Source organism: Sphaerodactylus townsendi, linkage group LG05, assembly GCF_021028975.2.
Source record: "Sphaerodactylus townsendi isolate TG3544 linkage group LG05, MPM_Stown_v2.3, whole genome shotgun sequence".
NCBI classification, from domain to species: Eukaryota; Metazoa; Chordata; class Lepidosauria; order Squamata; family Sphaerodactylidae; genus Sphaerodactylus; species Sphaerodactylus townsendi.
Window position 1 is genome coordinate 89,419,208 of NC_059429.1, and position 27,310 is coordinate 89,446,517.

The window sequence follows — 27,310 nt, forward strand, 5'->3', positions numbered from 1 at the left end:
TCAAAAGTTATAGAGAAAATGAACAGACAGACTTGCTATTAACATTTGCTAACTCACTGCAGAAAGCAATTCAGAAAATCCTAAAACACTAAAATCAGCAGGAGCTTAAGAAATGCAACAAAACATTTGAGGCATATTATATGAGTATCTCCATCTCCTTTCCATTTTGGTCCTCCAATAGTGCCCATAGTTAGGGGCAACATGTAAGATAGCAGTGACTGGCACTAAAGAACAATGAAAATGAAAATGTATGAGGAACAGGAAGAACAGATTTTCAGCCCTATCCACAGCTCTCGGGTGGATGGGAACAGCGCAGTTTTGCCCACTCCAAAGGACATTCCTGCGGCACGGGAACCCCAAAATATAAAAAAAGAATTCAACTCACACTTCCATATAGTGTAGAATCTTGGTCGGCAGCTCCATCATCACAAGGAGGCTGAATGGGCTCTGGAGGCTGACTATGAGGTCGGCCCTGTCACCCCTTAGTCCTTCCCCAGAATGCCTTTGGCCAGGCCAATCAATCATTTTGTGCCGGAGGGCCTGAGTGACGGATGCTGCTTCGGGAACTGTGGCCCTCACAGCAGGGGCCAAAAACAGTGCCCATGGAATGGTAAAAACACTGAGGTAGCACTGTGCTTTCCTCCAGAAACTGGAGGGGAAACACTGCTTTCCTGACTCGCTCAATGAGCAAGGCTTTTGGGAAACAGTGTGGCACCAGGTTGGAGGCGACGCTTTAAGGCGCCCCCTGCTTTCCCCACACTTACTTTCTCTCACATGCGGAGCTCTGGAGACACGGGAAGACATGCCCACACTGCCCTTTGACCCCATCCCTGGGGGTCAGAGGGCAGCATGAGCATGTCTCCTGGTCCCTGCAGACCTCTGCAGGGGACGAAGGTAAGCATGGGGAAACAAAACAGAGGCACCTCTGTGGGCCACAGCTGCTCTGGGGCCGCTCACATCTCAGTGTGCAAACGGCCCCAGGACCACACCAGCATCATATATGCCAGTGTGCAGTCACTGCAGGGGCCCATGCGGAACAGGCCTGTGTGGCTGCCCAGATAAGTACCCTTTCTTCCAGCACATTTCCCCTTGTGTCAGCAGAATGGGCATTTCTGCCAGTGTAGAGGCGCACCGATTCCAGAGAGGGATTGCCCCTCCCCCGCAGAGTAAAGAAGTAAAGGACAGGCAACTGGCCACAACTGCTCTCCCTGGGGGCAGGAAAGAACTGGAGGAGAAATGGGCAAGTTCCAGCAAATCTAGGAAGCAAAAGAATAATTTACTCCTGCCTCTCTGATAGGTTACTGAAAAACACCCAGATGTCCTCAAGCTCAAATGGAGAAACACAGTTCCTTTTCACCACACATAAACACACCATGCATATTCCCTTCAGCAAGGTGGGGGTGGGGATCAACTTACCCGGGCCCTGATAGGCTATTTGACCAGAGCCACTGAAGGGGATATCTGCAGTAATTAGAAACACTATCATTCCTTTTGTCATGTATGACAGACTGAACCAAAGAGATCAGAACTCAGGTTTACTGCATTATTGTACACCATCATTGTAATTGTTCTCTGCTGTGTTCAACTGTTCAAAGGTGGACATAAATCAGCACCCACATTTACCTGAAGACATAAAAGTGACAGACCACAGTTCAAAATGAGTAGGACTTTTAAAAAAGTTCCCCACTCACTTCTGAGAATGTCACAGCATTTATTACAAAGTAAGAATGATTCATGTGTTACAGATTAGAAGAGGTATTATTCAAAGAAATCAGCATCAACAAGCATCCATTTTGTTTCCTGCAGGAAGGTCTGCCAAGTTCTGTTCAGCTGTGGTGGGAAGATATATTCTATTGTTCCATTAGCTGTGCCTTCCAAACCCAGCAAACATTCTGAGGGTGAGATACCTAGTCCACATAAACCGATAGGTCACACATAAAGGTTTTTGTCAAACAATGGGAATAAAAGTTCACACTGAGAAAATGGCTGCATAATTCTAGTAGACATTCAGTCAGTTGAACAAAGAAGCATGGTTACAACATGTTGTGAATTTTGATCTGCAAGCTTCCAGTTTACATAGGTAAGAAAAGCACCAGACTGGTCAAGATCCTAAATTATTTGTTTACATCATCTATAGCCTGCCTTTGTCCCCAATGGAGACCTGAAGTAGCTTACATTGCTCTCTTTGCAATGACTGTGGGATGCAGGTGAGGCTCACACTGTATGACTGGCCCAAGGATACACAGAAAGCTTCCATGGCACAGTCAGGATTCAAATGTGGGTCTCCCAGATCCTAGTCCAATACTCTAATCACTGTACCTTCTTGTTTTCATAGGTAAGGTTTCAAATAGATATACATGATCAGTCTAAGACATAATGCATTGGTGTGATGTTACAATCTATGAAGTGTGCTGGCACTGATAACACAAGGATATTGTGTTGACACAGTATGAATGTTACTGAAGCAGCACTCAAAGAGGGTAAGGCAGTCATCCTGAGCCTTCTGTTGTCTCCCCCTGAATAATTTTTGGATGTAAGATTTCAGCTTCATTTGGCGATGGATATTAATCCAGTCAAGCTGGGAGAACTGGGAGTTATCAGAAAGAGAAGGATTTTCTTCTTCCAGTCTCCTAACCTTGACACCCAAATGTGAAAATTTCCAACCACCTTTTCTTATGTTGCCAGTCCTGACTAGAGGATCATTTCACCTCAAGTGTCCTGTGTCCGGGATAGGCCGCAGCACCTGGATATCCCCTCTGGGTCACGCACAGGCTGGCACTGCGGGAGATGGGAAGGCTGCAGAGGAGCCTCTTGCAGGGACGGTGGAGGCCTTAGAGGCCTTGTTCAAAGAGGAAGGCAGGGAAGAGAGGAGTTTTAGGCCCAGCAGGATCCGCACGCCCACAGCTGAGGCAGATGCGGGAGATGGGCTGGGGAAGCAGCTGGGACGAGGGAGAGAAATGAGAGGGCAGAAGGGATATAAGGAAGTGGGAAAGGGAGAGTCAGGAGCTGCCACAGCAGCAGGGAATGTGGGTGGTGGTTTGAACAGACAAGGGAAAGGGACAGCTCAATGGTGGGAAGTGGGAAGGAGGGAAGAGGACCCTGGAGCGCAGAACCTAGAGCACAGTTTAGGCTGGTCCCATCCCTGTGCAGTAACAGGGTGGGAGTCTTTCACACAGGCTGGAACAGGGGTAGGGAACCTGCGGCTCTCCAGATGTTCAGGAACTACAATTCCCATCAGCCTCTGTCAGCATGGCCAATTGGCCATGCTGGTAGAAACTGATGGGAATGCCTAAGCTATCAGGCACCTGGGATTCCCTAACAAGCACCTCTCCCACTGTGAAGGAGGACTACAGGGGAGAGCCAAACCCCTGGAAACTCCTCTCCCTGTGAAGCAACAAAGGAGGGGGGGAGGGTGCGAACTCTCAAGTAAGCCAGGGGAAGGAAGGCAGAGAGACCTGCTAAGAGAGGGGGGGCGCGTTGGATGTGTGGGGAAGGCCAGGAGGTACACTCATGCAAGCGCCCTGTTGGTGAGGTTGTTTCTTGGCCCTCTGGGCCATGGGGTGAAACACTGTCTGGGGAATCCAACCCAGGGAAGGAGGGATGGCACACTCGCCTGAGGGCACCGGGCGGCTAAGGGAAACGCCACATCCTTTTATTAGGGTGGTTCCTTAAATGCTCCTCTTGCTTCCTACCTAAATTTACTCGGAACACTTGGCAGATTCCTGGATATCCCGCTCATGTTGGCATACCTAGGCCTCAAAATATGTTCCTTATTTTTCCATTAATTCTACAACTATCAAGGGTTAATTTTGTGCATCCCTGTAACTGCCTCAGATTGAATAAACTAATTAGTGATTATATTGAAAAAAAACTGAGCAAGTAGATTTCTGGTTATACCAACTAAGCAAAAGAAAAGAAGGAATGCTTCCTCAAAATCTTGAATGCACTTCCTAAAACTAGAAATGAGGTGCCCCCCCCCAAATGTTAAGTTCCAGAACGATACCTTAATCATAAGGCAGAAGCATTTTCTCCTTCTTATACTCTCAGAACAGAAGCTGGCATAGTATAGTCATAGATAATGAACTGTGCCCTAATTCAAATCTCATCACTGGCGCAAACTCACTAGATGATTTTAGTCAAGCTATTCTCGCTTTCAACTTCAGTTCCTCATCTGCAATATGAGTATAAAAATACTGACTTGCCTTATGGAAGGGTTACTGTGAAACTATGTTGTGAACAATAAAAGAACTATGCTAATGCTGGGCATTATTATTAATTTCATCATCCATCTAATGGGGTCCCTTGCAAAAATGTTCAATTTCCCCTTAACTTTAAGAATCCCTGCCTACTGTATTCCTACTAAATTCCTCTACTCTACTGCTAGAATTTCTCAGAGGATGTTATTAGGTTTGTTACTAAAAGTTTCTGGTGTCTTTCACTTTGGATGTGACATCATGGAGAACCTTTCAAAACAAAGCCCAAGTAATTTAAATATCCATAGTCATCCTACCTGGGAAGCTAGTTCCTCATTAAAATCCAGTTTGGAAAATTTGATTTCCCAACAATTGGAGGGCAGTTTCAAGGTAATCTCTAAAGAGGGTACATATGAAAAATATATCTGGCACAGCTGTAACTGTTGCAAAGACCACTTGTAGAGTAAAGAGTCATTTCACCATAGGATGCATGAACTCTAGCCATTTTCAAAAGCAAATATGTAGGGCTAAGTGGTAGTGCCAGTCAATACCTTGCACTTAACTTTACCATCCAGAAAATCAAGCAAAAAGTCTGGTTTACTTGATCATAAAAGAAGACAAAGTCCAAACCACACACCTCTGTAGACAACAGGAAGCTCCCACTTTATTAAGGAGAATCCATACAATGTCAAGAACAATCTGGACATGACCAGTGAGACTCTCATTTTTCCATCAATAAACTGGATTAAGAAAAAACGTTTGGTGAGACCAGAATGTTGCCAGACCAACCTATGTTTGAAGGACAGTGGTGTCTCTACCCACCTCTGCCAACCCGTGGGGTGTCTAGCAATACTGTGCCAACATGGGGAGCCCATTATTTGCATTGGCTCAGCGTACCCATAAGGACATACAGCAAGTAAGAACTATGGCTAGACTTGCCTGCTTCAAATCAGCCTTGCATAATGCCATCTCCAACCCTGGACCATAAACCACTGTGAAGACCATGAATGTGTTAATATGCTTGCCTGCCCAGTGTTATCCTAACCCCATGGTGGCGAACCTTTGGCACTCCAGATGTTATGGACTATAATTCCCATCAGCCCCTGCTAGCATGGCCAATTGGCCATGCTGGCAGGAACTGATGGGAATTGTAGTCCATAACATCTGGAGTGCCAAAGGTTCACCACCACTGTCCTAACCCAATGCTTCTTCCTCTAATACCTTTAACGTCTGCCTCATTTGCATCACCATTGTACTACAACTATAATTTCATTAGCTACCTTCCCCCTTGGAGGCACTCCTAAGATTGGAACATCAAGCTGATGCCTCAACCCATTAGACTAACGACCTCACCATTAAGTTTGGTTTCTGCCTCTTGTTTTCCCCAGAAAGGCAAGACTTCTCTTTGACCAGGGAAATTAAGGGTCACTCTGCATAACCCTGAGGGTCCCTTTTCCCTGACAAGAAGCCCCCTCGCCCAATAGCCAGTGTTCAATATCTCTGGACATCAATCTGTCAGTTATATAGTTCCACAATGCATTGTTCTTCCAGAGCTAAGTGTGTGTTGCTAAGCTCTGCTCATCAGACCATTCCATTCCAGGTGACTATAACCCTTACTTCCCCAACTCCCTCATCTATTCCAGATCTATCCCTTCACAACTGCTTAAATCTTAGGACTCTGTGTGCATTAATGATGCATTAATTTTACTGTGTGCTTGTGTATCCCTTATCTTTAAATAAAATTGTTAAACTTTATTCGTTCTCTTGTGAGTTTCTTGCGAAAGCTGACATTTGTACAAGTAGGCAATCAAGGTCTCAAGCTTGCCCAACTTTTTGCTAGCCAAGAGTCTGGTCTCTCTAATTCCTCACTCTGAAAGGGAGAGATTCCCACCACTTTGAGTTACAGGAGTGGCAACAAGCACATTGGGAACTGCTGTTAGTGTAAGCTGTTCCATTTCTGACATGCTGCTTCTGTTGGAGTGAGAGCATATCTTCACAATTCTAATAGTGTGTGAAGATTTTACCTGTATTTAAGACAGTAACAATTTTATGAACCCAGAAGACTCAGCACAGGATTTTTATGGGGAGAGGAGTTCTTTGTCCAAAATTCACTTTTTTAGATGTAGCTATTAATTCATCTTACTTCTTTCTCTTTCATTTCTCTTTGAGGAGAAATCAATATGCCCATTAGTAGCTTCTGGCCTGTTGTTTTATGCTATACACTGCAGGGCCATGCCCTGAGTAAGGCCTACCAATCTGGGAACCTCATGGACCAAAAGTTATGAGATATTTTGAGAAACAGAAGATGGCTTCAACTGTAGCAAGATCTGGTCTTCAAAAGGAACTTTGCTCACAGAAAACTCCTTGCACACTATCTACTAAGTTATACTACTCAATCTGACTTTCTCCCCCTCTCTACTTCCACAACTTAAACTACTATCTAGTGATGTTAACATACTATATTATTCTTTCAGCCCCTTGCCTTACAAAGTACCTGTTTGTTCCACTAATAGTAGAATCACATTTGATTAATTACTGGATTACATATTCACAAAAGACAGATATCACTTGCTCTCTCCTTGTTTTGCATCCAATACCATCTAATTCAATTAAGCTTATATTTCATTATACCTCAAACTGCAGACCTGCACCATTTACACAATGGCCTGAACTGTTTCTCTCCTTCATCCCATAGCCTTTTTTCTCTATAAAGCATCAAGTTAGATAAAGTTTTGAAGAACTCAAAGATTGCCTGTAGTCTTACTAGAATGAACACTGAGAACATTCTACATAGCAATTATGAAAAGGAATGCTTAAGCACTTTGCCAACAGCAGCACTCAATACAGAGGGATTCAAAGCAACATTTCAAGCCACTCAGATGGAAATAATGAAGTGTTCCTTGACCATAAAGGCTTAGTTGGAACCTATGGGAAAATGCTGAGCAACTAGCCTAAGAAAATTAAAGCAATTCATATCATAGCTATCACTGACTAAAAATCTGTTACATTATATATACTCTTCTACACTTTAATTAATTTTCCCTCATGGAGGATAACAAAGAAACATGACCAGTTTAGAGAAGGTAAAAAACAGTGAACTTAAGTGTAGAGTGACACACAAGGAGACAGACAGACAAGAAAGACAGTCCATAACAGTCAACAACAAAATACAAAACAGGTTTGCCTCTATACAAGGCCACTAAAGGGGTAGGGGAAACAGAAGTGTTCCTGCAGGCCCATGTAACTGGGCAAGACTTCTGATTTACTTTAATGTAATTGTTTTTATTTATTGAAATAGTTATATACTGTCACAGGCCTAATTACAGATCATCAATTCTAGATTAAAATCTTGGCTCAGCCACAAACTTCCTGTGATACCTTGAGAAGGGTACCACATACCTAGATATGGAATCATTATAACTAATACCCAGAAGCATATAATTCACCTCCAAGTGCTTTCTGTGTGGCCCTCCACTGCTATCACCCTCAAGGCATTTTGCTTCACTTTTGCTTCATTTTGCTTCACACTGCTCTTCCTGCCTCAAGAGGCACCACATGCTTCTGTTCTTCCTGACCCTTTCTTGCAAGAAACACAACAGCAACATTGTTTCTTCTGGTCTCCATAATTCCTTTGGTCAGCCCCTTTTGGGGCGGATTCCACACGGGCCGTATACAGTGGTGTGTGGCCAGTAAAAACACTGTTGTGGTGAAGGACTTCACACAGCTGCTGCTGCTGGAGCAATGACCTATTTCCCCCACAATTGTGTTTTCGTGATTCGCTAAATGAGCAAGTCTTTTCGACTGGACGCAAGACTAGACAGGCAACAAGAAAAAACTGCCGGGCCTTGTGCCACGGGGCGACGGGGCGGCTGGCCATGCGATCACACTGGGGCAGTTGCGTTATCATTTGAACTGGCCACCTACTGCTATATACGGCCAGTATGGAATCCGCCTTGAACTTACCCTCCACATAGCATTTTGGCCATTCTGAATGTTCTGCTAGCCAGCAAAGCTCAGGTACCTATACCACTCAGCTTTTTTACTCCTCCTCTCCATGTACTATCATGTTGAAGGCTACATGTATATAAGGAAGTTAAAGCAGCTATATGAACAGGTACAGGAGATGTCTGGCCTGCGTTTGCAAAAAAGGTGGGGAAGGACAGTAAACGGGCTGGATTTTTGAAAAAAACGATACAATTCGTTTTGTGTACTGAACATTTCTAGAGGGTCCTTCCATCAGGCTTCTACAAAGTGACTTCCAAGGTTACTGGTAAGGTTGCTGCTGCAAACAAAACCATTTCTCCTTCCTCAATAAGAGCTGGTTGTTCAAACCTCTTGCTGTGCTTGCTTTTGCTCTCCTCCCCCACCCACTCCAGTCAGGAGTCTTCTCATGCCTCTTTGATTGCACAACTCCTGTGGGTTGAGAGGGAAGGAGTACTCTTATCAGGGAAGTTTATGGGATACCCCTTCCCACATCTTCCTCCAGGCAAGTTCCCCTCCACCACCTGCCATTTCGCTTCTCATGATTCAGGCTCAGCTGGCAAACAGTGATATGTACGCACACCTTGCATATAAATTGAAGCTAGTTTGATGGCATATCCTTTGCTCCAGGCGGAAGGCTGCATTCCCTTTTTCTCTCTATCTGACCTTTTTTAGAGGGCCTCCAATTTTTAAGTATTAGCTTGTGTAGATTTGAAACTCAAGGCAGTGTGTTTATTATTCCACACGGCCAGAGCAGTGGCTTCTCACCATCATAAAGCCGGTGGAGCATCGGGACCGCTCGCACAGTCCCGTGCAGGCAGTCCCGAAGCCGACACTGCCCGCAGGGGCGGCTCCACACGGAGCTGCCCAGGGTGTTTGCAAGGCACATATCTTTCCTTCCTGTGCACCTCTGGATAGTTGAAAAGACATGCCCACACTGCTTTCCAACCCACGGGGGTCGGAGGGCAGTGTGGGCGTGTCTTTCCAGCCATCCAGAGTTGCACAGGAAGGAAAGGTAAGTGCCTTTCAAACACCGGAGGGGCCAAAAGCAGCGCCCTCACTGTCACAGTGTTAAAGGAGTACAGTGTTAGAAGGAACTTTGAATTCTGATACAAGAGCTACATAGCATATCAAGGAGAGGTGCGAATAAAAAAGATACACAGCCCAATCCACAGCCCAAGGCACCAGAACCTTTCTGGCAGCACAGGGAGGCAGAAAAATTATTTTTAAAACCCCCCACGACCAGAAATCACTCCACAGAGCTAATGGACTTATGTCACCCAAAAGGGTGGCGAAAGTCCAAGCCCCAGGTCACAGTATAACTACCTGCAAAGCCAGGTGGAAGTCAACTAATGTTGACTCCACCTTTAGGAATACCTTGGCTTGCCCCCCCCCCATGCCAGTGTCCAATCAGACACCAGGATAGCTCTGCAGCAGCCCCAGCTTCTGGGTTTTGCCACCATATAGCTGAGGGGAGGCCAGCTGCCCTTGCCTTTCCCCTTACCACCAGCAGGGATGCCCATTTTGCCAGCAAATGGGGCAAACACAGCCCATCAGCACAGCCCTGCACTGGCTCTACAACTCAATTAATTCTCAGCATAGGATTGTGCTGTGAGTTTTTTTTAAAGTCTTTTTGCAGCAAAATAGTTTTAGAACGCACATTGAGGAGAACCTGTCTACTGTGAGGGCCAGGTATCATGTTGCTAAATGCATTACTGAGAGTGGCAGACCATTCAGTGATGGTGAATTTGTTGATATGTGCATGATTAAAGTAATAGAGGAAACGTGCCTGGTAAAGTATCATGTGTTAGTTGGGTCAGTTTATTTGCATGTATAATCTCCAGATGTGTTGAAGAACTAGGAGTAGAGCTGCATCTGCCACTGATTGACAAGGCAAAAAGTTTTGATTTTTTTCCCTTCATTTTGAGAGCAAGAGCAACAACATTCCAGACACTGCTCAACTACTAATATTAATCAGGGTGCTAGATTACAGCAGCAGAATTACAGAAAAGTTGTGTGCACTGCTGAGTTTGAAAGGCACTACAAATGCAAAAAACATATTTTGAAGGTGTGTAACTCAGTAGAAAATCATGGTATGAGTTGGGATACAGTGAAAAACATCATAACTGATGGTGCAAGAGATATGGTGGAAAGTAAAACTGGTGTTATTGCAAGACTCAATGAAGAGTTGCTGAAATTAAATGGTACATTTCCCATGAAATTTCACTGCATCATCCATCAAAAATCCTTGTGTAGTAAGATTCTTCAGTGGGAAAATGTTATATATGTGTTGTACCTAGCATTAATTACATCGGGCATCACCAACTTATTGTCAGTTTCTAAATTTTCTCTCAGAGGCCATTTCCACATGGGCAAAAAAACCCAGTAAAAGGACAGTAAAAACAGCATTATCGGCGGAGACTTTGCACGGCTGCCGCTGTAGAAATGACACTGCAGCAATGCAGCAATGCTCCTGCAGGCCCACAATGGTGTATTCGAAACTGCTAAACTAGCGAGTGTTTTCAACCATGGCACTTCGCAGCTGGAGTTGTGCAAAGCTTCCGCCAGGAATCGGTGCCTCAGAGCCCTCCCCCACAATGGCGGCCCACACTGGGGAAAAAAGAATGCCGTTTGTGAAGCGCTGCCATGCAAAGCGCCATGGTTCAGCCGATGGCCTACCTGTCCACGGAGTGGCCAGCCATGTGAACGCTCCGTTGCTGCAGTGTTGCCAATAACACCGATAGCACAATGCTGTAATTGTCTGTGCAGAAACAGCCCGAGAGAGAGGCCATTTGGAGATGTATTATGCCATACAGAAGTCTGGTGGTTAAGCAGAGGGAAAGTCCTCAAACATTTTTTCAGTCTTCATCATGAAGGAGAAAGGAAAAGGTGAAGAAGAACTTTCAGACCCTGAATGGACTTCTGATTTGGCTTTCTTAACTGATGTCACAGAGCTTCTGAACAAACTGCAGGGAAAAGGAAAGCTTGTGTAAGATATGGAATGTGAACTGAAAGCTTTTGAAGCAAAACTAAACATTTTTGTGAGGCAAATTAGTAAGGTAACTTTTCAAACTTATGCTGCAGTTGACTAAAATTTGAGAGGGACGGGAATTCACAGTTCAATGTTGAAAGATACAACAAAGCACCAAACCTATTGCAAGTGAAATTTACAAGTATGTAACAAACCAGCCATCTATACAAGAACAAGCTAGCCGGAAATCTAGACTCAATGCCGACCTTGTAATGAAACTTCAAGGCTCATTCTGTAAAAATGATAACAAAAATGCAAATAAAAAGAAAAGTCCACAAAGTCTAGATCATGCTGGCAGGGGATGATGGGAACTGTAGCCCATAACATCTGGATGGCTGTGAGTTTGACACCTGTGACCTAGGGGGGGAAAAACCTACTCACACTGACAAACATGTGCAACTGAGTTGGTGAACTCTGAATATCAGCCTGTATGCAAGGGACTTGCTGTATTTAGTACAGTATTAAAAAGCTGCTTCATTTCAATTGTTCTTCTAAAAATGTTGCAAACAGCATTGCCCTTCCTTAGCAGCTTAGACAGACTTTATATCATGCTTTCAGCAGATCCCAAGGGGCTGTGGAACTGTGAATGGGGGTCTGGAAGCAGTTATCTTCTGCTAGTGAGTGAGGACTTTTTTGTTCTGTTTAGCATACCCCTGATAACAGTTGTTGGCGTCCACAACAAGTTTTGGTAGCATGTCTTTTTATAAGTTTTTTTAACAAATATTGTATATATACTTTAATTAAAATGTTTCAATACTGAAATGTTCTAATATTTACTGTTTGCCACCTTGGGAAACCAATTTGAGTGGAAAGGCAGTATAGATATGTCTTCAATAAATATGTGTTGCTGATAGCTGATACTGACTTAAAGTAGTCCCCTAAGTACGGCCCAAAGGAATATGATGCAGCATTCTTTCTTAAACGCAATAAAATGTGATGTAACTGTTCATTATTTCTTTATCTAGGCCAACACATTTCAGAACTGAAACATTACAGTTCTATACCACACTATGCTTTGTTGCAGTTAGAATTAAGTTCTGTTCTGTTATGAAAACATTCTATGGGCTTTCCGCACAGCAGAGGTGACCGAGGGCCGACTCGTATCTGCGGAAATCGTTACCTGAGCTCGACTCTTCTGTCATTCCACACAGCAGCCGAGTCGTCTCTCCGGACCCAAAATCAGAGGGCAGGGTTACCTCCTTGCACCTTTCGCTCCTCATTTCCGATTGGCTGCTGTTCTATGGCGGGAAACGTGTGTGCGCGTCCCTTTTTTTCATTTTGCCACGTAGGAACTACTTGTGACAACGTCACAAAGCACCAATTTCCCGCCTGTAACTGGCGGGAATCTGCATTTTCACGAGCCTTCTCTGTTGGAGCAGGACAAGCAGAACTGAGCCGTTAAGCCGATTCGCTTGAGAAGGTGGCGTTCTTTTAAAATGGCGCTTTTGCGCCCGTGGAGTCTCCCCGATTATGCGCATGGCCGAAATACTGCACTGTGATTGGCTGACTGGCAGAGTCGAGGCGAGGGAGATTCTGCACTCCGCCAGCTTCGGCTTGAGTGCAACCTGAGTTCGGAAAAAGTTGTACCTCCCAGTCGAGCTCGAAAATTTGATGGTGGTGGGGGAGCAGAGACAGCCATGAGTTGAACGCTACGGCTGTGCGGAGTACCCGGGTCGGACCTACGTTGAACTAAGGTCGAATCCTACAGTGCGGAGGGGCCCTATTTCACTGCCCATCTGGTTGCAGGACTGCTACAGATCTCTCTCATTAAGCTGGACTTTTACAAAACAAACAATGGATGAATACAGGATACATCCAAGGTATATATGTTCTAAAGTGAACTGAGGTTTATACAATGTGCCTAGGCTATGCTTCACTTAGATATCCTCTTTTTCTTGCCAAATTTGTTGGAAAATCCTTAGACAGCTGCCCAAAAATGAGCTTCAACTAAAGATGAAGATAAGAAATTGTGGTTTATATTATAGGCACATAACCTTCTTAGCATGAACACATTAAAATTGCCTTATACTGAGCCAATCACTGGCCTATCAACATCAATACTGTCTACTCCACCTGGCAATGACTCTCCAGAATCTCTAGTAGAGATCTTTCACATCGTCTACTACATGAACATTTTAACTGAAGAGGCCAGGATGGAACCTTCTGTGTACAAAGCAGCTGTCTTAGGATTTTCCAACAAATTTGGCAAGAAAAAGATAATATCTAAGTCAAGCATAGCTTAGGGACTTTGTATAAACCTCAGTTCACCAACTTACTTTTGTAAAAGTATCCTGTATCCTGTATTCATCCATTGTTTGTTTTGTAAAGAGTCACAACTCCACCATAAGGAACACCAGAAAACGCTATAAATAATGTTGATTCTAAACTTAGATAGCAAACCAAAGTAAAAAACCAATGAGAACACTGAAAGGACTTAAACTTTCTACCAGTTTTGTAGTGGCAGTAAAGTTTATATCACATTCAGCATAAGACATGACACAACAAAGAAATGAATGCTGATATATCATGTCCTACAAGTATTTGATTCATTTAAGTTGTAATTAAAAATATAAGTAAAAAGTTTGTTGTAATTGCACTCCAGTTGGAGGCTTATTTTGTCAGCATAATAAGCACAAAAATAACATCACAGCACAAACGTAACATCTTTAAGACGTTATAAAAACCATTTTGGGGGAAACTTCACACAGCTCTCTTTCCCAACACGAGTTCAACCTGTCACATTTCTCTCAACCCGGGTTTTTCAAAGATCGCTAAACTATCTTTTTCTCCCAACCTAGGTTGAGGACAATTCCTACCTGCTGAACAAATGCCAGCAGGCAGGAAACACTTTATTTCTTCTGCCCAAACCTCTTACTTTTGTTTCTGCCACTCACGCCCACCATTTTGTGGCTGCAGGAGATTCTCCATGAAGATTCCCCATGGAGGTTTTCTTGGCTTGCAGCTCATCACTTTGCCATGTCACTGTACAAGTACATGAACCAAGTTTGCTTAGGCTAGTGATTCCATGCACATGCCATTTTTCTATTTTTTTTTTGTTTTGAGAGGGCTGTCTGAAAAGATACAGGAACATGTCTAGAGTAGCTGCAATGTGCACATATCTGTGTCACCCCAGCTTGGCAGACAGCCCCCTCAAAACAAAAAAAGGGGGAAATGGTACATGCACAGGATCGCTAGACTAAACAAATTTTATGAATCTACTTTTTACAGCAAAATAGCAGACAGATGAGCTGCAAGCAGAGGAAACCTCTATGGAGAATCTCCATGGAGAATCTCCTGCAGCACACAAAATGGCAGCCACCACTGTGAAACTGACCAGAGCTCCATGCAGCAGACGAGAGAATAGTATGGGGAGGAAGGAAGATACAGGGGAAAGTAAAGTGCCACCTCACAAGTCCTTGCGGATGGCCTAGTGGCCAGCACCGTTCCATTGGGCCACAGTTTTCCTAGGTTGAAACTGCTGGGAGTGGAGTGAGAGGGAAAGCTTATGATAGAGCGGAAGCTAAAGGGTGGTTGGTCGTTTGGGTGGGAAGGAGGTAGGGTTAATAAATCCTTTGGGTGAAGGAACCTCAGGAGGGTGTAGTTTGAGCGAGGGGGGGGGGACCTCAGAAGGGTTTAATGCCATAGAATCCACCTTACAAAGGAGCCATTTCCTCCATGTGAGCTAGAGTTGGCAGCCTCTGGGTGTTGACTGGAGATCTCCCAGAATTACAACTGCTGTTCATATGACAGACATAATTTCCTCTTGAGGTGAATCAATCTCTTTAATGGATTCCGCACAGCATAAGTATAATATCTTTAGGACATTATAAAAAGATCTGTTCTGGGATTCTGTGTTCCCACGGTACAGGAGAACACAAATATAGTCAGCCAAAACTGATCTTTTTTCTCTTTCCTTTCCCCAGGCACCCCTATATCCTCTCCCCTTTCTGTCCCATTCTCTCCCTCTCAGAGATTCACCAACCTACCTTTTTTCTGCCTCCCAATCATCCACTATATTTTGCTTTACTTCACTTATATATTATCTTTAAGCATAGGATTGCTAGCATAGGATTGCTAAGGGGTAGTGTCTACAAAAGACTTGAGGGTGCTAAGGGGTAGTGTCTACAAAAGACTTGAGGGTAAAGCACATACATCCCAGGTTAAGGACAGAGGCAGGGTTCACTGTTGGGCCCACCCCTGCTTCTTCTTTTCCCCTCATTGCCACTATCCCCAAGGATGTCACAAATCCTTCCCCCATCACTGCTGACAGTACCAACAAGCCTGCCACAACTTCTGGCCCACTGAAACTTCTCCCCCATTGCTGCTGCCATACCCAGAGCTGCTGTAGTTTCTCTCTCTCTCTCTCTCTCTCTCTCTCTCTCACACACACACACACACACACACACACACACACACACACACACACACACACACACACACACACACACACGATAACAGTGACAGTAGGCCTGCTGCAGCTCCTAGGTCTTACTACAGATGATGCTGGGTTTGCTGCAGCTCCCCCCAATTCCCCAACTGTTATCAGAGCTGCTGCACTCCCAGGACATCTCCCAACATCACTGCCACTGGACTTGCTGAAGCTCCAGGGCTCCGCCACAATCACTACTGACTCACCACAGCTCCTAGGACTATAGGTAGGTGTTTCCTCTGTGCTTGCTCACAGAATGCTCTTTCTTAAATGGGGGGAAATTAGCCCCCCTCCCAAGTATTTTTTCAAGTTCAAGTCAGTGCTTTCCCATGACCATTCAAGACACAAGTACAACCAGACTCTTGACCATTTCACTTACAACTGCACAACATGTTCTCAGTGCATCAGAGAACGTGCCACAAAGAAATCCCAAAGCATTCCACAACAGATGAAAATAACCTACCATCTTCCACTTCTCTCAATTGTATCGGTTGTCTCTTTGACTCCAAACCATCCTAAGTGAACTCCTTTAAGCAGAAACAGACAGACAGAAGGGTACAAGATGGCAAACACATACGTAGAAGAAACAATTATATCCATAAAGGAGAAGACGAAACAATTATATCCATAAAGGAAATGATTATATCCATAAAGGAAAAGAAAAACCGTGGCTTCAAACCCCACTAGCTTGCTTGTTTAAACCCAGATAAAATATTTGCCTGTTTCCTTTAAAAACTTTTAATTTGTGAAGAACAGTTTTTTTTCTCTCTCTCTCCCTTCCCACAGGAAACACACACGCTAAACAAAATCTATTGGGGTAGCAATAGACTGTTCCAGTAAACACAAAAAGAAGTGTTGTGGCATTTTATATATTCAGTAGATTTACCAAAGTATAAGATTTTGTGGGTTAGAACTCACTTCAGAAGCATAATGATAATCTAGAGAAATAAATAGTTAAAAGGTTAAATTAAAAAAAATAGTATGTCACATTTCTATCCTAAAGTATACAAGATAAGGACGATAATTATGTACTAAACCTGTGATTGGCAGTAACAAATCAACCTAGTTATGTTAAGCAAAAGGATAATAAAACCAGATCTATGTAGTACTAACAAACTCAGTGAAAACTGCAAATAAAACTGAAAGTGGTAGATTCTATGAGTGCACACACATCTACAGTCAACAAATAGCATAATCTTTATAACAATCAATGCAGGTGAAATTGTTCATTATTGGGGCTCCAGATATGGATAAAATTAACATCAGACCTGAATTTGTACTGGAGCTCCTATCAATCACGTGCGTGATACAATCATTTTGCTATTGACTGCACAACTTCCAGAGTGTTTTCATGAGTCAAACGCTGTACTGGAGCCCTTCAAAACCAGGGTTCTCCAAGGACTAGTGTACATGCCAAGAAATGGATGTGTGAAAGAGGTGGTCTTCCTGAGAGATCAGGGATGCCTGGTTCTGCCCCCTTCCCAATCTAACCGAAACAGGAGCTGGAACTATGTTCAATCAGGACTTTCAAAAAAGTAATTACCACTCTCCAGTCACTGAACAGCATCTTCTCGTTCATGTGGCTGAATTCACAAAGGAAAAAGAAATGCATAGACACTGACCAATGTTATGGCAAATTCATTCAACTTGTCGCTGTATGCCTGGCTAGTGGGGGCAGGGGGAGATATAGGAAGGGAGTGCTTCCCATTTCTGCCTCCTTCCTATTGAAAACAAATTAAGCAAGGTTTGCACTAGGCTGTGAAAATTCAGTTGCCCTTAATATCAGTTTATTGAATTTATCCAGTGCCAGTGCATATTTGTAGCCTAATCTCAAACCTAGAATCCAATTCAACATAGAGATATTGGTCCCCAGAAAGCCAGAAGCTTACTTGAATTCCAACCCCCTGCAATGCAGGACACATAATCAAAGAGCGCAGCTCCTTCTGCACGGGCCAATAAACGCAAGTTGAGGACAATTTTAAAAACCTGTTTTGGAGGGGAACTTTGGCCATTTCCCCACTCACCTTTTGTTGCCCGCTACTCGTGGCAAGTAACACGGGGTTCAGCCGCACTCCCCACTACCTCAGCGGCGACCACGCAGCGACCCTGATTCTGCCGCTCTCCTTCCTCCACAGTGCACGGTAGTTCTGTTCCTGGATGGTCGAGCACTTTTTCCAAAACCCCGCGGCGAGCGCGGGGGAGTGGGGAACCCTGGGGGGGGGGGTGACTCCGAGTTTGATTTTCCCGCCGCTGAATGACGTGATTCTCCCCTCCAATCAGGCCACAGCGGGGGGGGGGGGTGTGTGCGATGCACACACAGCCTATTTTAAAAACTTTTTTTAAACACCAAAAAGTATTGTGCCGCTTCTCCGGCTCTGGGGAGGAGCTGCCTGCCTGCTGACTACTGGCTTGAGCGCCACTTGTGGCTTCTGTCACTGCAACACTCTCCCAGCCTCTGACTGCCGAGAAGGCAAGGCGGATTTCTTCTCTTTGAATACAGATGCACCCCGGCAGAGCTGAAAAGGAGAGGAGCAGGCAGGAGGAGGGGCCGGGGCCGCTGCCGACAGCTGCTTGGGACTGGGGGGCTGGCCAGGAGGTCCCACTGCGAAGCGAATGGATGCGCGAAGCTAGTAGCCTCAGAGTGCAGATCGCCTTTTGGCAGGAACCTGGCAGGATCCTTTACAGGCGGAAAGGTGGTTGGGAGAGCTGGCTGGAGGGGAGCACTTGTCCGGCCTGTCTCACCCCTTTTCTGAAGCCACAGTGAGAAAGGCAAAAGCCCTGCTGAGTGAGAAGTCCGGAGAGAGGGCAGAGAGAGAAAGGGGAAGCGGCGCGTGTGGGTGCGTGCGTGGGTTTCTTTTTTTGCACGAATTGGGTCCTTCCTGAAGATCATCTGCACGTTAGTTTAAGTGCTCAAATAGACAAGGAGATGTCGATTCTTTTTTAAAATAAAAAATTCCCACACCAGCACAGCACAGCAGCCAACCAGGACAGCCCCCGAGCAGATTGCACGTTTGTGGGGAGTCCTGTGCGGCTGCTGCGCAGCTGCCGGTTTGTTGAACCAAGGGACCAGAAGCTGCGGTGGGGACCATGAACCTGCACTCAAAAGGTCCCACAGCAAAGGAAACTGCAGCATATTGGCCTCCATTTTGTAAGTGGGGAAACGGCCTTTGTATGGATTCCGTCCCTAAAGCGAGTCTGCCCAGTGTTATTTTTCCCAAACTGGGTTTTTTGAGTCTTTTGAAAAATCCCGGGTTGCAGCTGCTTGCGAGCAAACGGCTGAGCAGGAGGTGCTTCATTCAGTTGCACTTTCATTTTTTAAAATTTCCTGGCTTACATCTGCATGGCTACACAGGTGCAAATGGTCGTATCATGGTATCGTGAGACATCAGCATGGCTGTGCGGGTTCATCTGTGCATGCCTGCATAGCTATGCATCGGTGGAAGCTAAAATTAAAAAATAGACACGCCACCATGCGTGTCTACATTGTTTCCATGGGCTCCAATCGTTGCCAGCACAGATGCATGCAAATGCTAAACAGGAAAGCAGGTTACTTTATCCCAACTGCAACCCACTATACATTTGCTGTGCAGAAGGGGCCTGACTTGTGCCATACTTTTTGGTGGTGCAAGTATATGCTGCTGGGAAGGAGTGTTCCTGGCCTGAAAGAACACTGAAGTTTACTAATGTTGGCTCCACCTCTGGGATGCCCCCACAATTACCCCCCCCCCCAGCATGGGCAATTGTAGTGTAGGCCCACTGCAGCAGGAACCAGTTTCTGGGTTTGGCTGCCATGCATACACATGGCACATGGGCAACCCAACACTGAGGAAGGAGCTTTCCCAACGTCAGCATCTGTGTCACTTCGTGCAATGCAGTGGGCACAGATTTCGGCATAGAGGTTCCCCTGCTTCCAATGAAGCTTAATACTCCCCACCCCCCGGCATTTCACTCATAGTAACCATCTGGCTGAATTCATATCTCTTGATTAACAGATAACTTTTCATATTGTTGAAAAATTTAAATACCCTCCCCACATCACATAATGGTCAAATTCTTGCAAAATATCAGGAAATACCATCAGTTGAAGTCAGTGGGAACACTGTTGTTGAACAGTTTCTTGGAAAGAACAAGGTAGGGTTTTCACAGAATTTCTGCCAAGTTGCCCAACCACTTCAAACCACAACCAGGGGAGAATTTACATGTGCACTTTGCCCCCATTCAATGGTATTTTTATTCTCTTTGTACTTTAAAATGGTTAAAAGGTTGCCAGTAGAACAAGGGGAAAGATTAGAGATTCACTCCTGTGTGGAAACAATTAAATTTCTGAATTCTCCTCTTGTTCTAGAAAATTAGCTGCTGTGCTACTCCAGATACCACACAGACTAAACAGTCAACCTACAATGTAGTGGGTATTCTTGACTGCTGTTTTTAAGGTCCCTTAAAGTATAAAGAGAATAAAAATATGAGTCTCCACAGGCATTGGTCCCTCTCACAGGAACGTGAGTGATTGAATGACCCGAAATAATTGAGCTGGGTGTGGCCTAATGGATGCAATGGAGGCTGTAAAAAACTTCTTTTTAGCAACCTTCAGAGCCATCTCATAGGACTTCATAAACATCGTATAAAATGTTCTTGCAGCTTCATCATGAATTTGCTGCCACCTTCGCTCTAGTCGTCTCAACTCCTGTTTCATCATCCTCAGTTCCCAGTATCCCAGGGGCTGGATTTCCCAGTATTCCCAGGGGCTGAATTTCAATGGATGCGGACAGGATGTCGGGAAGCAATCTTGTCAATGGCTTTATTTATTTATTTATTTATTGGTTGCATTTTTATACCGCCCTCCCCTGAGGGGCTTCAGAGAGACAGCAATGCCAGTCTTCAACCGGCTCATCCAGCAAAACACCAGAGTGGGGGGACATCAGATCCACAGAGAATTCCAGAATCAAGTAGGATCCATGGGTCTCCACAGGCGAGCATAAATCCACTTGTTGCCTACACAGGGAAGAAGTAGAGTCCCCAGATGGGTCTCAGGGCAAAGTGGTCTTACTATGGCACTCTACATAAAGAGATCAGATTTACATCCACCCCCCATGCCCAAAATCAGACGTAGAGTGTGACCTGCTTGGTGTGTGGGACTTGTCCTAGTGCTGCCGTGAAAAACACTAGGTCCGATACCTGAAATAAGGAGGCCAAGTCCACATGGGCATTGAAATCCCCCAGCACTATCAGCCTGGGGAACTTCAAGGCCCAGTCGAACACAACTTCCAACAGATTCAGCAGAGCACCTGCCGGTACACTAGCAGAATGGCCAAACTCTCCACAGCATTCCATACCAGGCCAACACAATCAATGCTGGTGACTGTTGAAATGGGGATTGTCCTGACAGAGAAAGACTCCCAAATGACAGTTGCTACCCCACCTCCCCAGCCCTTTGTCTGGGATTGATTGAGCACTGAGAACCTTGGGAAGGGGGGGGGGCAAGCTTATTCAAGGCAACCATTTTGCCATTGCATACCCAGGTCACAGTCCACCTTATGTGCTGCAAAGTAATCCCACACAAGCCTGGTCTTATTGATCAACCTGGCATTAACCAGCATCAGTGTCGGAGAAGGGTGGATATTCCTAGCCCCACCTCCATTGTTTCTTGAGATGGGACAAAGATTAGAAGGGGTCCAAGCATAACCATATTTCAGGCCCCTTCTCTTTAAATACCTTCTCTCACCAGTATAAGTCCCACATTCCATCACCACTAGAATCCCTGACCCAATCCTGGCCTCTCCCAGAATAGTTAGTATCTAGCCCTATCCTACATTGGAAAAATATTGATTTCACTTTACACCATGTAATACATGTAGCCTCCCAAACATACCTATCTTATCCTATTCAATTTAATCAGTAACAGCAAAAAAAAGCCTCACATACTCAGAACTCAGCTTGTTTTTTTCTGTAGAGCAGTAGGGGTGGAACGGCCAAGGGGACCCACAGGTGAGGAAGTGTTACAGGAAGCTACTACAGGAACACGAACTAAGGACAAAGTTAGTATAAAAGGAAACCATGGGGAAAAGGACAGCTGGCAACCTGGAAAATTGTTGCATCTCTGCAAGAACACAGGTAAAAATACAAACAGGTCCACACTTGCATATTTTTGTGAAACTGAGTGAGTACTCTGTTTGTAGGTAATTGTTCTATTCTTTAGAGACCTGGCATCACTCTCTGTTCCACCACAGTGTTTTAACATGCTTTTTTGAGCAGCCTGACCAACAGATTTTTGCCAGTTTGCCAAATGTCAGTCTAGAAATTTTTTAATTTTGCACTATTGACGTAACACCATAAGTAGCTTACTAAACTTTCCAAAGGGTTCCTAGTATCTAGGACTTCCAGGCTTCAAGGGGGGGGGGCTGTAACTCTCCTGGAATTACAACTGATCTCTGGAGAACAGAAGTCAGTTCCCCTGGAGAAAATGGCTGTTTTGGACCGTGGATTCTACTGTAATACATACTATTGCATTATAATGAGGTCCCTCCCTACTCAAACCTCACCCTATCCAGGCTCCATCCCCTAAATCTTCCCAACCTATCTTTGGAAACACTACTAGTACCCCCTTATGAGTCCCAATAACTTGGGACAGAACACTGAAAACCTAGAATGGAATGTGTGGTCTTCGTTAATCTAATATCCATCTCTCCAGTACACAAATATACAGCGTCGCAGAAGGAACTACAAGAGGCTCCTGGATACAAATGCAATAGAACTGAATCTAATACACCTGATTCCCCCCTTAGGCTCAAACAACTACAGATTTTTTAAAATACAAAAACAGATCAAATTCCAACCATTATTTAGATCTTACAATATTTCTGAAGTAATATCTGGCCTCAAGGAAGTACTACTACGTCTGTGCCTCCAAAGCACAAGTAAATATAACACGGGGCTCTGGAAGACAAGAGGGGTAGAGATGGTGATGCAGCAAAATGGCCACTAAAACAACTGCATGGCATTCTCCCTATTCTAGCAAGCAGTTTTATGAGGGGAAACATCATTCTAGAAGGTATTTTTTCTAAGTCAAGTTAACAAATTTAATCTTTTTTTCTCCAAAAGATGTTAACAAACTCAACCTATAAAAGAAACAGACGTTATCATTTTATCTTCCTTCCCACAAATGCAGGCGACACACGGCTCTCAAGATAACCACCTCATGTTTATTACCTCCCATCTATACAACTGCAAGATTCTGAACAATTCATTTTATTACCCCTTAAAGCAGGGAGGGAAGAGCGATAAAAGACAGAAGCCACACCCAAATAACTGAAAATGATTGCCAGTCACTTGGTTAAAAAGTGCACCATAGGGTAGTGCTGTGCTGGAGGAGGAAATCCTGAAGGGGAAACAAGTTGTGATGGGTTGTTTTAAAACCTTCTCCTACAAAATGAGAGGAAAATACCCCCCCCCACACACACAAAAAAGGTCAAAAGACCTTTACTCTCCTCCCAGAATCAGCACAACTCCCAACACAAAGTCTAATACTGTTTATATAGGATATAGACATTAACAACAGCAATGCTTCAGACTCTGCAACACAATGTTCAGGAGTACCACCAAATCTGTCTGTATTTTTCTGATGCTAGCAGGGGTGAATGTAAAACATGCCCACACCATAACCACTTTGTTTATGAAAATATATTTTGATCAGAGGGATTTTTTCCAAAGTAAATTCTTCCTGGTTCTCTCCCTATCTTGTTCACATTTTCCTCCATTCTGAAGAATCAGCAGGACCAAATGCTGTTGCATCACAGCTAAACAGTAGAAGAAAATCACGTGTAGGAATCATTCCCATATATTTGCTAAGATTAAGTCAATATAACAAATGGATATTGTAACATACATGGCACCTTCCATGATGTGGCTTCAATCTACCCACCAAGCAGTGCAGTCTTAGTACAGTGGAACATCCCGTGTTTATGAGGGAGAATTTCGGCCTCTGTAAAGACTCACTGGTTCTTCTTATAAAAAGAAAAACAGTTTGCAGCATTCCAGGCAAGCTGATCTTATCACACCCACTTTGCAGAAGAGAAGATAGAGGCAAACAGAAAGGAACAAATTAGTCCAAGGTCACAAAATTGAGCCAGGAACCAAACCAGACCTTCATAGTGCCCTGGTTACGTAATTTTTTATATCTCTGCCTGAGTGGCCAATGACTTAGTTAAAAACTAAGTATTTAACAGTTAAAACCAGATTCATAAAAACAAATTCTAAATATAAATGCCCCTCAAGCCTGTCAATAACGTTTCCTTATCCCTAAACATCTAGAAAGGTCTCTGTTTTGTACAATAGAAAGAAAAGGACCTGCTACTTGCGCTATGATTATGAATACAAGAGGGGCCTATACTCAAGCGATTTATGAACTGAAACCCTTACAATTCCTAATAATATACTAAAGTACGCCATTATGGAGCACCAGTTATGAAGAAGCTGATACACAACCCCTAGTGGCCACATTTAGAAAATGCATTCATTTAGATGTCAAAAATGAATTTAACCCATCTCCCTCTCAACATACCCAGCTGCGTTAAATTCTCCCTGCTCCTGCCAGGAACAAATGCAGTCTCAGTAGCGAATCCAACCCTAACCAGAATGGCCATCATAGTTGAGTCTCCCATTGCCTCCTCTGCGGAACTAGCGCTGCAGGATGCAAGACTGCCTCTGGAGGAGCCAGCCCTGCAGAGGAACGACCCATACTAGGGGAGGAGGAAAAGAGAGAAAAGTGATGTATGTACAGTTATAGAATTTCAAATTAGGCATAATGCTTGGTAACGGAAAGGTGAAATGGAAAACAAAGGTGTGTATGAACAGATAAAATGGGAGGGGTGAATTTGCTATGTCTCCCTGCCTTCTTTACCTTCAGGCATTATATATGACTCTTTCCAGAAATGGCTCCCTTGTTATTAGTTCGTCCTCTTGAGCTACCAAATGCAAATAGCAGATGATACCTATCTCGGAGCTTTTAAAACCTGCTGAGAGGTTGTAACAGCACTTGAGAAGACAGAGTACTCTAAAAGAAACCAAGATGGAGAATGAAAATGCATCTGATATAGTTCTAAAGCCAGCAAATGGCTGCTCAGCGACTGGCTGAACTTGACTCTCTCGTTGCCGGTGAGTCACCCACAAGAATCCTTCTACCATCGTAAACCTTTCAGTTTACTGGAACATTTTATGAGAAAATGCTACACAAAACATACCCTCCCACGTTCTGCAATAACGTCAGTTACTGTGGATTCCAAGATGGGTTCCAAACGGAAGAGAACCTAGACCCCAGGCTTCAGAGTAGAATAATTATTCGACTCAAATTGGTTTGCAGTTGTCTTGAATGTAAACATGTATCACTAAACAGTTAAAACCAATTCCAGGTCTACCTTACATATACCTTACATGTATATGCCAGGTTACCTCCCAACCCCAGTCCATTTATTCTTCTTAACGGTCTAAGTATTCTTCTGCAGCCACCTTACAACTCTTCTCCCCCTCATTAACCCTTCCCCCCAAAAAACTTTGCCACTGTATTCTGTTTTATTCTAACCAGTCCAGCAAAAGCACCAACTTTGAATGCATAACAATGTAACCTAAAACATACCTCTGTTTCTAGCCCAACTGGATTTTTACAAGCATGCCAGTGAAAGGCACCCACTCTGCCCCACAGGATTACAACAGAAGGAAATTGCTTGCTCTAGTTAAAGTTCTTCCACTCACAGAGGTAGACTCCCACCAGAGATTCTTTTTGTTGTCTCCTCTAAAGCCTATAATAATGTCACGTCATTGTGGCTGGTCTCACAGCAGCCGGAAACACGCCTGTCACTGATGCAACTCGAGCCATCAGAATATTTGTTTTTCCTTCTGCGTCACTTGCACCAGTAATAAACTAAACTGATCCCTAATTATCAAGTTCCTGCTTTTAGCTTTTCTCTTTAAATGACCAGCTTCTAAGATACTGACACATTCCACAATGCCTGCTTTAAGGGGGGGGGAGGAGGGGGGAATGCAAACAGCCAATATTTTAAGTCACAAACTGTACAGAACCCGTTTTAAAGCAGGGGAATGGAACATTTAGATTTGATATCCTGCCTCCAGCCAATCTGAAGCAGCTTTTCACCTGCCACTGCATCTTCCTCCAATGGAAATCTGTGTTTAGAATAAGAGCTGTCCCCAGCCAATCATGTACAAGCTCCAACACTCAGTTAATGATGCAGCAGTACAGGGGAGACTATCACATGTGAGCTGGAAGACTGCCAACATGGAGACACGGAGAGAGCAAGGTAAACAACTTTCCAAAGCCAAAATGATGACATTTAATTCCTAAATGCTATCTTTCTCTCTTAATTCAGACCCTTGTAGCTGGTATAGAGAGTCACAATATACCTGTCCCCACTGATGCCTTTTAAGCATAACAACATGTCTAGCAGGGATCACTGCGTCATCATTTGCCACTTTCTGAAGTATGCAATACAACAATCCAGATTCAAAAAACCAGAGAGTGTACTGTTAGCCCATTGTACCAACTGTTAAAAGTATGTGCATGTGTGTATGGGGAGGGGGGAGTGCTGGATAGCAACCTCTGCAAAACTATCACTCTCTTTTCTCCCTTTCTGGATCTGCATTACAGCTACGCAGTGACATTTTACAACCTGTGCTTTCATTCCAACAGTCTGACGCAGGACAAAGCAACAATATCTATGTACAGCAAAATAACAAAGGGCTAAAAAGTTGAGAGCTGGGGTGGCAACGAAAGAAACCCCCCCCAACATACACACACATAACCCACAACAACAACGAGGCTATTGACTCGATACCCCCCATTCCTCGATCAAAGGATACGTACGTAAAGAAAACAAGGAACCATGAGATCAGTATGTCTACACCTGTGAAGTCCTCAGCCCTCTGCTCACTTCGCCGCAGGATAGAACATTCCAGAATTGTCCTCCTATTAACCCTTCCTACGCTTGCCCCCCCCCCTCCATTGCGGGATTAACTGTGTTGTATCTTTCCGGTATCATCAATGGACAAATCCATCGGTACGAAATGAGTCCCCAAATAATATTTCTTTTTGAAAAGATGCTGGATGGCTGAAAGAACCACGCTGCACAATGTTGTTATTACTTCTCTCTCATGATCTCTCTGTCTCTCTCTCACTGCAGCAGGGCTGTTGCTAGTAGACCTATCGACAGAGCTTGTTCTCTCTCTCTCTCTCTCCCTCTGAGCTGTGTGACGCAGCTCAAAATTCTCCAGGCTGCTCCTTGTGTTTTAACAGCAGAACTGCAGCTTTCCCCAGAGAGTTGATGCCAGCAGTACCAGAGCCGGACAAACGAAGAGAGAGAGTCACTCCCAGGCTAAGCACCCAAGTTATTTATATCTCTGTGTTCCCTCCTCACCTTGGTTTCTTTGCTTCAGTTTCAAACCTCCCTTTTCTCATGTTCATATCGTCAGCTTCTTGTGGCTCTCTGACAGTTACACTTACTAGCTTAACACTTTTAGGGCTGGCTGTCAACGGTACAGTCTTTGAAACGGTGCAGCTGTAAACAGAGCAAACTTTGTGTCCTTTTCCCTCCCTGCCATTTATAAAACAAAAAAAGCAGATCCTTCTCAACCCTCAGAAAACACAGATCACATAGCAAGCTATGCACAACT

The 27,310-nt window shown here is 44.3% G+C and overlaps 1 long non-coding RNA gene across 3 annotated transcripts in view; it reads right to left on the bottom strand.

The window, feature by feature from the left end:
- LOC125432701 overlaps window positions 1-26,960 on the bottom strand; it is a 40,231-nt gene extending 13,271 nt beyond the window's left edge. For 2 of the 3 annotated variants that reach the window (XR_007244527.1, XR_007244526.1), the window contains exon 1: window positions 26,505-26,937. This is a non-coding gene — a long non-coding RNA (uncharacterized LOC125432701). Of the gene's footprint in view, window positions 1-24,191; window positions 24,370-26,504 lie in introns of all 3 variants that reach the window. The other variant, XR_007244528.1, reaches the window with a different exon arrangement.
- Window positions 26,961-27,310: the final 350 nt, after the last annotated feature.